Source organism: Zosterops lateralis (assembly GCF_965231275.1).
Source record: "Zosterops lateralis genome assembly, contig: HAP1_HAP1_SCAFFOLD_59, whole genome shotgun sequence".
In the NCBI taxonomy this organism is placed as follows: domain Eukaryota; kingdom Metazoa; phylum Chordata; class Aves; order Passeriformes; family Zosteropidae; genus Zosterops; species Zosterops lateralis.
The window spans coordinates 416,999-429,951 of record NW_028154607.1 but is presented as its reverse complement, the minus strand read 5'-3'; the positions used below and the strand labels follow the sequence as shown (position 1 = coordinate 429,951).

Below are 12,953 nucleotides of genomic sequence, written 5' to 3'. Positions count from 1 at the left end.
CATTCTGTCCTCAAGTGATGAGTTTTGTTCTGCTATGCATAAAATTCTTCTGTTTGCTGTTTTTAACCTGAGTTTAAAACTGAGCTTCTGCTTCTGGTCACGTTCTTTTTCAAGTCTGAAGATGTTTTCACTAAAACCAGAGATTAATTGCAGTGCAGGCATGTGGGATGTCCAGGAATACCAGGCTTGGGCTACTGGACACTTCCACCCTTCATCATCAGTGCTAATATTCTCAGTTTACTATGAAACTTCCTACATAACAATGGATTTTTTGGAGGAATGGCTTGAGATAAAGGTCAATAGTGTTTGTTTCCCTAATGTTGTGACACGTTATCAAACAATTTTTTTACTCATCATTTTGATAGACAGAAGTGATGAAATCTTCTTCCTGGAAAAATGGTTTCAGGTACTGACTTGAAATGTGTTTAGAAATCAAGGGTTTCTGAAAATTGATCCTTCTGGGGTCCTCAGACTCATTGTTTTCTCCTGCTTACCTGACCAGGCTGTCTGCAGCTTCAGTTCCTTACCTGATTCTCACAACATTTGCAAGAAGTGATTATTATAGCAGAGAAAAAGACAACAATACTCACTCCTGGTCCACAGAAGAGAAGGGTGATAGAATTTATCATACAATCAGTATTTTCTGAGTGCCATCTGTGCTCACTACCTATCTGTGTGACGAAAAAAAAATAAATCTGTATCATTACTAATATGTCCTTATTTCTACTAAGTAAATTATTTCAGTGTGAAAGTGTGATTTGCACATAACCCTGTATGAAGCAGTGGTAATGTACAGGCTGTTCCAAAAATACCCATGTTATTTCTGGTCTTTAAAATCCAGTGACATCTGCATGGAATTGCTTCAGAAAGCATGGCCTGAGGGACATGTGTGGTATGCAGAGGTCTGAAAGACCTGCCTGCAGTTGGTCGCTTAATAAGAGGCCAACCAGCAAACGGCTTCTTATTCCTTAAGAAGAGATGAATTAGAGAAGAATTAGACAAGAACCATTCCTGGGGCTCCAAGGGTGAGGAGAATGTATTTTTAGAAAGCATCAGATGTCTGCCATTTGAAAGCTGGAGACTCCCATGAGCAGGACACCAGCTGGCACAGCAGCAAAACCCTTTATAAAAACCATCACAATCACCTCAACATGGATATGTATGTGCTGGTTGCTCCTGAACTCTGTGACAAGGGACAGCAATGTAACCACATCCAAATGGGCACATAGCAGAGTATTTAATCCTCTCACAGAGCAAGATTGCTCACTGATTACAGCATTACCTGGTAATGTTCACAGAAGTGTGCTAAATGTAAAAACATTGATTTCAGTCCATGGAATCCATATTGTTTTCTTCATGTTTCATTTTTTAAAGCATTAGTTTTCCCTTGATTTTGTGTATGCATTGGTATTTATGTTGAGGTGTACAGTTATTTTAGAGGCATTATGCAGGAACACTGTTTAGGACGCACAGAGCTTGTCCTCTGGGAAAAGGAAGTCCCTATGTCACATCCCTTGTGGGAGCAGTACAGCATGACAGCTATAGCCTGTGGATAAATGGGGCTGACTGTGACATTGATGGTTGCTTTAGGATACTTCCCACACGAAAAATGCATGTTTTTACAAAAGCACAAAAGCCATGTTCACATACTTCCACTTCTAATCCCATCCCAAAGGCTGACAAGCTGACAACTACCAGCAAGGCAGGACAACTTTACTGGCCTTTACCATTATAATGCAGGATGGCTTATCAAGAAGGAATTGCCATCATGATTCACTCAGTACAGAAGAGATTAGAATTGACTGGCTCTAATCTTAGCACAACTCACATCCTTTTGCTTATCTAATTTCTTCATAACTCACCTTGAAGTATTTGCCACTGAGAGATACCTGGAGCTTTTGTAGCTGTCAGTCATCCAACGCTTGGATGGGGTGTGGGATATCAGCTAAAAATGAAGGTGTCAATCGGACCCACCACCCAGAATTCAAGAGTTGTTTGTTCCATTCCTATGAGGATCACAGTGCTCTCAGGACCATCTCTGGAGACCAGCTCTGCAACATGACTTGGTCAGTAATGGGAAGTGTCTGTTTTGGAATGGCCCTAGAAGCTGGTTTATTTTGATGTTACCTGAAAAGCTTTCGAGATGAAGTCAGGAACATAAATATATACATATATGGAGATATGTATTTTTTTAAATCTGTGTAATATATATTATGCAACATATATGCTCTACATTATATATTTATAATGTTTTTATGCATGGGTCTATATATGTATAAGGGCAATGAAGCTGACAAAGGGTCTAGAAAATATCTTACGATGAGAAGTTGAGGGAGATTAGCTTTTATTCTGCTAAATTAAATATAGGTAAAGGAGAGACATGCAGACACACAAGTTAAACACAGTAATTTGAAGGAAAAGAGAAATACATGCAGATGCTGGAAGGAGTCCCCACAAAAAAAGGTGTTAAAAGAGAAATTCAAGGAAAATAAGTGTGAAAAATACAAAAAAGTTAGCACAGCAGGACACTTTGCATAGATGTTTTCAGGGAAAAATAGTTGTAGATTATGAGGCTTTTATGCTCAAGGCAGTTGATAGAAAGCTGCTGTTTTAAATCTTGAGATGTCTCAGTTATTTCTCCCCAACACTATTATCCTAACTCCAGTGTCAGACCCCTGAATGTGGTTCTTTGCAGCCACACAGAGGAGACAAGGGCATCTGTACCTCACCAGGTATCACACCAAAAAGCAACTGGTGGCATTTTGCAAATCTGCACTCCGACACTGGGATTTGTCTCTGTTTTATTAAAACACAGGAAAATGCATGGTCCCAGACAGCATACAAGATAGCAATTCACTTCCAGCTCCTCTACAGAGGTTGTAGCACTAATGAAGCAAATCACATCTCAGGGAATATAGCCATGATTTAGTACGTGTATAACTGTAATAAAATGTTGTTATGGCTGAGATTGTTATGTTTTTAATGGAAAAAAAGAAGAATTAGGATTGAAATTGAAAAACAACCCAGTTCCCATAAAGGGTAAAAATGTGCTTGGATAAAAGGTTAATAGAGTTAATTGTGGGGAGTAATACAAGACAGCAACTCGTGCTAGAGAAGATAATTGTGATTCTGATAAAGGGGAATTGTAATTAAATAGAGGTTGGATAAACACGATTATCCTGAAAAGGTTTCCCAGCACAGTACGGGAAGGTTTTAAGATGTGGAGGCAGACGCCTGTACGTGATCTGGAAGTCGAGACACCACTGCTGCCAGCCCTGCTAAGTGCTCACCTCTGTGGCACACTGCCCACGCTGCTGCTCTGGCCAGCAAAAGGCAATAAATTGAGCTCATTTTGAAGTTTAGTTCACCTGCAACACTTAACTGGCAAGTGATGTCCCTGTCTTGCTCACAACCCCCAAGATTTCTCATTTCTGCTGGTCCCCATTTCCACCCCCATCCTGCTGTGGGGGGAGCAGCTCTGGGTGCTGGCCAAGGTTGATCTGCTGCAGGGTGGCTGCGGGCTGGAGCAGGTGAGGGCATCCCTCCCATACTACGCTTTTTCCAGAACTGACAGAATTTTTTTACATGGATATTAAAACGAAATGCAGTAGTTTGATACTGAACCCTGAGAGGCAAACAGAGGCTTTCCACACTGATCTCTTTTACTGAAATGGGTATTTGTGATAAATATTTTTGATTAGCTGAGTTACAAATGTTCTACAATAACCTATATAGAGGAAGGGAATCAAATACAGCATATTTCTCCCAAGAAGAACAAAATTCCAAAAAGCTTTTTTGTTTCCTTTGTTTCCTTTAAATTGCAAAACATTTTCGCTACATTTTCAACTTTTAAGTATATATCATTAAAAAATATAAATAGACTGAATTTGAATACAGGATGGTATTAATTCACATTTTTCTAGAATTCCTATACATTATTTTACAGAACACATACACAATAAAAAACCCTGAGAATTTACTAAGAAAAACTATCAAATACTTCTGCTGTTCAATTATTTATTGTACTGTTTGGAATCACTGTATACCATAACAACATACATTCCCAGATGCCTAAGGAAAATTTCTACTGGAGTTCTATTATTTCCTATTTGGAGCAAGTGAACATCTCTCTAGGGACTCTCTAGGGCCTTTTTTCCCCCCTCTCAAAAAAAGAGGGTGAAGATCTTTTTGCTTTCAAATTTTTTGGCTTTGCTTTCAAACTTCTGTTTTTCCAGTGCCAACTGTACCCCAGATCTTCAGACAGACTTCACAACCCCATATGCAGAGACCAGTTGTGAGCCCTGTCACCTTTAAGCTTGACTTCTGTCAGTTTACAAGCTGGAGTGAATCATAAAAGTGGGCTTGGGTTCAAAATGTGTCCTTGATGATTTTTGGGCATAATCTGCAATGTTTGGTTGCTGACAATATACACAGTGGAATAATCCTGTAAGTATTAGGGTGGATAGCATCTGTTGTGATAGTGAATGAGACTGAGAGCAAAGTGAAAGCTGAAAGCAAACTCCCAGCACATTTTCTTTGGCTTTTTATCTCTGCATCTGGCACGTGATACAGTAATTGTCTTACTCACATTCCTGTCTTGTTTGTTTCTTCGCTTGTTAAATGAGTTTGTTGAAGTTTCTTGTATCAGATATGCATTTATTCACAACCATTTCTAAGATCATGACTCCATTGCCTAAATCAGTTGCTGAAACTTGAATTCTGTGCAAGAAATATTTAGGTAACAAGGTTATTTTTAAACTCAGTCATGCACAACAACACCTTTGCTTCCCAATCTACATTCATCTTTTTTTACAAGAGCTTCTGTTTATCAAAGCTTATTGAGTGGTTTTTTTTGTTATTGGTTTTTTAAATTCATTTATTTATTTAATTTTCTTATTTATTTATTTATTTATTTATTGTTTGCTGCTGTTGTTGCTGTTTGGATTTTTTTTAATATATATATTTTAAAGTTTCCACTCAGTTCATTTCCTAGAGGGATTTTCTTTTTGTTGCTATACAGCAAGTATACACAGGATCTAGAATCAAACACAGGTCATAGAGATGACACAGTAACATTATTCCCATAAACCACCTCTAAGGATATTGGCTGCCTATGAAGCATACATAGGGTTTGGCATCCACAAAAATGAATGTAGAGATGGGAAACTTAAGACCAAGTTGTACACCTACTTAAAACACATTTTGAATAGTCTGCCACACAGTGTTTCTGGAAAAACAACCTTTCACTGGTGAGTAACATATTTCCGATTCCTAAAGGAGGGGTTTTAAGAATACTACTTTTATTTATTCTGCAACAATCAAAACTGAACTCTGAAAAATGTGTTTAATTTCTATGAAAACTTAATTTCTTTGGCTCTGACTTGCTAGCAGTGATTTTTTCCCCCAATACTTGAGTAACAATAACATGACACATTTACTTCAGAAAGTAACTGGCAGATGCTGTAATTTTGTTTTCCCAAGGGAAAAAGAAGTGAGAGCTTTAAAAAGGAAATAGTGAAATGGTTACTGCTTGTGTTTACCGACAACTGAAGGTGAATCTTTCAGTTATTTTGCTGTCTCCCCAGCCTAACAGCCTCCAGTGAGAGGATGGAACACTGAGCTCTGCCATGGAGAAGGATCTCTGCACGACTTTCTGGTAGTACAATGATCCAGTGAGGCAGGGGCAGCTCCATATGGAAAACTGAGGCTAACACTCTTTGGAATTACCAAAGCGGTGTTCTAAAACATTGTTTAAACTCAGTGAACACAGCTATTCCCCTCCAGTGCAAACTACCACCAGGAAAGATGATACTGCACAAGAGATCAATGTTCAGTATTCCAAATGTCTTGTTCAACTAATCTTCACCTAATTTTGATTACAGTGTCTCCATAGATGCATTTGTATGAAACAGAATTTAAGAAAGCTTTGTAAGCATGGGTGCCAGCCAAGTCCACAAAGAGAACTTCAGCCTCAGGAGAAATATGGAAAGAAGTAATCAGTTCACATAAGACTTCTGTTAGCAAAAAATGTTTGACTTTTATTTCTGCAGACAATCTATATTTCTAAAAAGCTTTAACACTCCTGAAGTTTCAAGAGGCTTAAATAATCTTGCTGGTGATAGGTATCCAGCTAGTAGAAAGTTGACAAACAAAGCTATGAAGTGTTTTTTTTTTTTCTTCACTGATGAGATGTTCCTAGAAAAAAGATTACAAAAAGCTTCCTGCAATGAGATTGGAAAGCATTTGAGCCTTGTATTTGTAATTCATTCAAATTAAGAACATTAAGGTCAGATAAAGGTGGATTTCTTCTGCTACTTTTTCTGTCTTAATTTTATCAAGAATATTCTCAGCTTTTTCACAACACAGGAGAAATTATGTCCTTCACAGCTGTGTCCCTCATTCATGAAATATAAAGAAGCATCCTGGTAAATCTCAGCTAGCAAGGTGATGCAGGCAGTAAAAGAAAATAATGTGGAACATTTTACGGATCAAAGATGCCATGATAAACACCACAGGTGTTTATCAGATGTAGATACAGACAAGGTGGCAAAGAGAAGTTTAAATTAAATATTGTGGTTTTCAAAACATTTTGAAGGTGATGTCCAACCCAAATCTCCCCTGACAGAGGTTGAGGCCATGTCCTCTTGTCCTGTCACTAGTTGCCTGGGAGAAAAGGCCAACCCCCACCTTGCTACAACCATGCAGAGCAGCATGGCAAACACCGGAAAGAGCAGATGGTAGTGATGTTCTGCTTGCTGGTAATTTATTTAGAAGACACCAATATTAAAGTGTTTATCTTCAGTTGTTTGCCATGGGTGTGTGTGCCTCCACCATTCCTACCCTTACATGCCTAGATCTCTTTTGCATCACTAACATTCTTACTTTACCTTTTTACTACAAAGGTATCCAAAATGAAAACAGTAGAGTTCTGTCTACAGTTAAACTACCTCTTTCTTTATTGCAGTGGTAGTGGGAAATCCAAGCCAAGGAAGACAAAAAACTCCCCATCCAAACCTAAATCCTTGAAAAACTCAGGTTTTGGGTGTGCAGAAGTATTATCGATCATTAGACTGTTCATTAGGAGGCATTATTTTCCTATGTCAAGAATATCTTCCATGATAGTTCTGCTATATTTCATTGGTTTCACTTTAAATCCCTTATCTGTTAGTGGAGGTCCTGAGAGGCTACTTCCCATAACACAGCCCTGAAGCTGTGAGACACAATTGGCAACACCACACAATTCATGTGTAGCCTGGCTACAACATCATTATCCAATGTGAGATAAGGCAGCAGCTTTGATCGTTGGCTATCTGTTGTCTTCTATAACAATGGTTCTTCTTGGATAGGTCTCAACGTCCACAATAATATAGTGAACCTTGAATTTTCCTGTTTCAAGATTCTGCAAAGAAAAAAATTCAGAGTGTTTTTTTCTCTTTGGTAGTTTAAATTCATGACTTGTCAGGTTGTCAGGTGTATCAAGCAATTGTACATACCTCTTTGACTTCCACATGGACCGTTCCCTGTTTCCCTGATTCAATGCCCTCAATATAGAACTTCAAACGCATATGTTTCAGTCCGTCCTTTACGTATTCAATGTGACTAAAAACAGCAACAGAAAACAAAAACCCAACCACCCAGCAAGAATACAGATTATATGCTAGTTAAGACTTCAAATTTAAACTTACTTAGAGGAGTTGCTTACTTATTTTGTAAGAAAGTGTATTCCAGTGGTGTCCTTACTCTACCTTGGGTTCCTTCTCTACTGCTCCTCTCAAGCTTTACTGTCAGTGCCTAAGGACTAGTGGAGTTAGAAGAGCTAATTAGCTGCTGAGGATTAAGAGATGAAATGCTTAAATGTCCTCACCCCAGTCCTCCCCTCAAAACTGAAAAGCAATCCAGTGCTGAAGACTATGGAAATGCCTTGTATTAATTCTAAAAAACCCCAGATTTGAAGCCTGACATCTAGAAAGGGACCCCACATCACCAAGAATTCCAGAGTTATTTTAGGCACCTAAACTAAGTTATCAAACCGAAACACACACAGCATATTTTTTCAAATTAATTATTAGGTTGGTTAAACCACATCAAAACAAACAGTTTACTATGTGCAAAGTTACTTTGGCAATAATTTTGTTCTGCTGAAATTGTGTAACTTTGGCACTGATATGAGATCTCCAACCTAAATGCTGGTATTCAGACTGGAGTTGGGTTGCGCTCAAGTATTAAATAAATAGCACATCACTTTCAAAGTGACCACTTTGGGAAACTAATGACCCCATTAGAGTTCTGGTTTATGTTTCCTACTGAAAATATTAACTGCTGCTTAGCACCAATCTCTTATGTCCATCAGTCATGCCCAGGTACACACTGTGAAATAAACTTCCAATATAGTTTAAAGTGACATGATGGTAGAGAGAACAAATATGAAAGAAGAGCCTTACTGCAGTAAATTTACATTCAGGGTATTCATACACAAAAAAAACCTGTAGATTTTTGAGACATTTAAGGTCATTCTTATACTGCAGATGCAAACTCTACAATCTTACACAGTTCTCATCTCAAAAATTTATTTAAGATACTAGTCATTCAAAATAATGGAAATTAAATACTAGGAAAGCTGATTCATAGTACATTTACTTATTTACAGACAGGTGCTCAAGATGTTTGTGCACGTTGATTTCATTTAGCAGCTTTACTTTAAACATTTTTTCACTGAGTCTGGTGAAGAGATAGAGCTTCAATGATTAAAAGCCACTTTCCTCAGACCTAACAAGGAATCTCAATTTCATGGTTCAACCTCTGTCTGGGCTTATGTGTCTCATCCTATATGAAACCTCACTGAATATATTCCTGCCAAATAACCCAATAAAGGCAAAGCAGGGAGGACTTACGTTTTGTAAGAAATAGTTTTCTTGTTTCTTTTAAAAGGAAAGTAATAAAAAGACACACTCATGAGAGGTTAAGGTGATAGACGTTCTGTTAAATATGCAGTAGAGATGCTGCTTCAAGTACCAAAAAGCATCCTGTGTATCAGCTCAGTATAGTTTCAGACTGTAAACTTCTGTCAGATTACTGCTCTCCTCATGCAAGCCTAGGCCTCTGCACTACTGTTTTCAGGCTCATCCCATTTTCTGGAGAGCTCTATGTTTACCATGATGACCATTGCTTGTTCTGAGGCATTCAGAATTGGCATTTTATATTATATGTACACTGTACTTAGTGATATATGGCACACAAGAGGCACTGCAAAAAAACTTCTATGTTTGATCAAAAGTGACAGGATATGTTACGTACAGTTCATCACTCTAGAACTAACTTGTGATCCAAAAATATCTTTGCTGTGCAGAAACTGATGTCTTTATGGGGCAAACACCAAGGGGTATCTGACATGCTGTCGTCTTCCTCTTCTTGTTGCCTCTCCGTAACCTTTGATAGGTTCACCAAAAACACCAATTACCTACAAGAGAAAAGAGGTTTGAGCTGTCAGAAGGGATAACATACAAACAGGTATTCCAGTATCAGCTCATGCCTCTGCTGTGAATACACCCTCTTTTAACAAAATGCCCCTGGAGAATCTAACATGTCAAGAATAGGAGTGTTTATGAAAAAAAAAGAATTTAAGAAAAATGCCTCTGTATTCCAGTCTTTTTTTTACAGTTCTGTATTAAATGCCTAAAATAAATCCTATTGATATCTTCTATTTGTACTGTTCTCTGAGATGAAGATGTGGAAATTGACATTTTGTGTAAAAAGAAAAAAAAAAAAAGCACAAAATATTTGCCTATGTCTCCTCCAAGAGAATGTTTCAAAGTTTAAAATGCAAATGCATTCCCCTTCCTATTATCTAAAAACCACGACTGAATAAGAAATTCAGTAATTTTTTTTTTTCAGATCTATAAAATCAGAGTAGATCAACATAGTCTTAAACTTACTTTAAATTTGGTTAGAAGAAGAGAAGTTTTACTGTGCAAGTACTGCAAAGAAGTATTAATTCTACAAACTTGTTCCAAAGCAGTCTTTTTATTGTTACTAGAGCAACGACTTGTCACTTCATTTCTAGGTTACCTTCAAAGGCATCTGCTACAATCTTTTCTGAAGGATGTTTTGTCTGAAGTAGTGTTTTTTAAAATCTAGTTTCACACTGATTTTTTTGTTTACACCTAGCTATGATGACTGTGTGATCCCATGACTGTTCTCTGCCTGTTTTCCTGTTAGCCAAAGGAATGCTAACTGTGCTTCAAATGAAGAATTTCAATTCCTGGGTATCAGTGCAGTGCTTCACAGAATGACAGAACCATAGGGAAGTGTCACAATAGAGTAAGAGTGTTGAGAAAAGGCAGCAGGTTAGATCTACACAACTTAGTGGGACTAGTTGCCTCTCTGACATGGAGAATTCAAGTTCTATATTTAGCAGGCACTTAGGTAAGTCCCTAAGAGTTTCTGTATGGTGACACAAGCCCAGGCTCTGAAAGACAGACTGTATTTCCATCAGTTTTTATGCTGTGGCACACTCACTTGGCTTCTAGCAGGCTAGTTCAATGCTTGCACTGACCTGTCCTGATGAAGGCTCTGCTCTGGAGCTGACCCACCCCATCCCAGCTACAAGCACTGGCAGAACTGCTAAAGCACCACACGGGTCTTCAAGTAGCTTGTGAGATTCCTAGTGTGAAGTTTTGACTTGAAGAAAGGCAGTAACTACTGAGAAACACAAACTGATGACTGAAGTTCAAAAACCAACCTCGGGGTGAGATCTGCATTTCTCCAAGGCATCTCCATAGATCTTATTTGGACTAGAAGAAGAGAATAGCTCTTTAAAAATCACATAGAACAAGCCACCTGTAACAGAGACAACAGCAGATGAAATGAAAACTTATGAAACCAGATGGAATTAACGAGAAGTGTCTTCTGATAAAGAATGTAATTTAAAAAAAATAACCTGTAACACCAATTCCAACAAGCACCACAATAAAATAGGTAAAGTCTCTTCCAGCTTCTTTCACTGAAATAAAAAAGATAATAACACATAAGTTGCAGCCTTGGATAACACTTGTATGCCTTTCTTACATAAATGCTCTTCTGTTAGTCTGTAGTTCAAACAACGTTTTACCAGAAGAAAAAATTCCAGTAACAGTTTCCATAATGCCACATTGCTGTAAAACAGGCCAAGGAACATCTCTTACATTGTACAGGTCATGTTTACATGTCAGTGTTAAGCCTTATTACTTTCGGTTTGCCAGATGTTTGCAAGATCCAAAGTAGCAATGACTGCTACTTCTTGGGTACATGAGAGCTAGATTTTTTAGGAACTAATGAGGCATTTAGCACTGCAGTATTCACACTACCACCTAAACGCACAATCACTGCAATCCTTATGCAAAGAAAAGAAGTAAAAATAAAAAAGTGAAAGCTTAAAAGTCACACACACTGAAAATAACCGGTTTTATGAATTAGCAATCAATAGAACAGTAAAAGGGGCAATATTAGCCCCAAAACAATATTTTATTTATTAACAAAACTAACTGCTGTTTGATTAGTTTTTATCTTTCAATTTTGATCTAAAGTACAAGTGTCAGTATATACTTCAAAGTAAGTCATATGAGAGTCTCTCTTTCAAAATATTTGAGTATTTGGAAAGAGACTACTATCTTTTAGTGGCAGTGTGCATTTTAGTGGAGTACAAGTTAAGGAGGAAACGTTAGTAACTATTTCTCCTGCAGTCTTCTAATTAGTTGAAGGCGTTTTTTGTAAATCATTTCAAAGTACTTAAACTTTCTGAGGCTAATTATGCAGTAATCACTTTTCACTGAAGTGAATGAGTGAAGGCAATCCATCACGTGTAGTGACGATTTGGTTGGAGGTGAATTTATCCCAACAGCCCTACAGTCAGGCTGCATGTGATAGGTTTTCCTTCTGAAAAGGAAAATGAGAGTCTGCTACACCTTGTGCCTGATAATTACTTAAATCCACAGATTATTTAGAAGAAATCACATAATTTGTTCTGATTGTGCAACGCATACATAGAAATGTAATAGCTGCTCCAAACAATATGATGCGAAAAGAAACCGGCTCGGTGTGCTGAGATTTTTTTTTTTTTTCCTAGATACTTGATGTTTGGAACTACAAAACTTTAGCTGAGCAGCGTACAGCATCCTGCGCCTTACCTTTCTGAGCCGCCGACACCAGCGTCTCCTCGTTCAGTGCCCTTTGCACGGACACATCTTTGCTATCGCCGCCAGGCTTTGCAGCTTTCAGCCCTCCTGCCTGGGTCCCGATTCCCCGACGGGCGGCCCTGAGCAGCAGCTGTCCAGGAGGTCCAAGGTGGGCGGCGCCTTCCCGTCTCGGTCCTCTTCTGGGCGTGGCCAATCCCGGACGAGCCCCAGTTGTTATGAATAAAAATGGGCGGAGAAAATACTAATCTCCATAAACGCCTTTATTAATCAGCTCTTATTGATATTTGCCCGAGGGGTTTGGTCGCCGTGGAGGAGGAGGGCTTTATCAGCTCTGCTGCATGCAATTCAACAGAGCTGGAGGACTGGCCCTCGCCTGGGGAGCAACCCCAGAGTCCTGACAGTTCTTTGTTTTCTCCTGTGGTCTCATCTCCGGTTTGGTCTTTTTAACTTACGGCTAGTAAGCAAAACCGGAGAAATTAGCTCTTCTGATTCCTCAGGGTCCACACGGCTGAGTATTAGTTCTTATCTGTTTTAATTTTACTTGGTTTTTATTTGATAAGGGTTTTTTTATGTCAGATTTCATCCCGAGACTCTTTTGGAGTCTTTAATTTGCATGCGGGATCACCGGGGCGGGCACTTGAAGCTCTTTGCGGCCACGTGGTAGTCTTTGCCGCAGCAATGGCGTTTCGGTCTCACGCTGCTTCACAGCGGCGGCAACGTTGTGGGGGTTTGGACCGGGGCTTGTGCGGTGGGAGGTGGAACGTGGCGGGTGTGGGGTTTTTC

At 38.8% G+C, this 12,953-nt stretch overlaps 2 long non-coding RNA genes across 2 annotated transcripts; both read right to left on the bottom strand.

Annotated features, from left to right (window-relative positions):
* Positions 1-4,846: 4,846 nt before the first annotated feature.
* LOC310923473 lies at positions 4,847-8,308 on the bottom strand. The gene is made up of 2 exons (XR_014592597.1): positions 7,494-8,308; positions 4,847-7,399 (listed from the first exon to the last, which is right to left on the bottom strand). It is a non-coding gene; the product is annotated as an uncharacterized lncRNA (long non-coding RNA).
* Positions 8,309-10,736: 2,428 nt separating this feature from the next.
* Positions 10,737-12,304, bottom strand: LOC310923474. Its single transcript, XR_014592598.1, has 3 exons — positions 12,162-12,304; positions 10,937-10,999; positions 10,737-10,836 (listed from the first exon to the last, which is right to left on the bottom strand). It is a non-coding gene; the product is annotated as an uncharacterized lncRNA (long non-coding RNA).
* Positions 12,305-12,953: the final 649 nt, after the last annotated feature.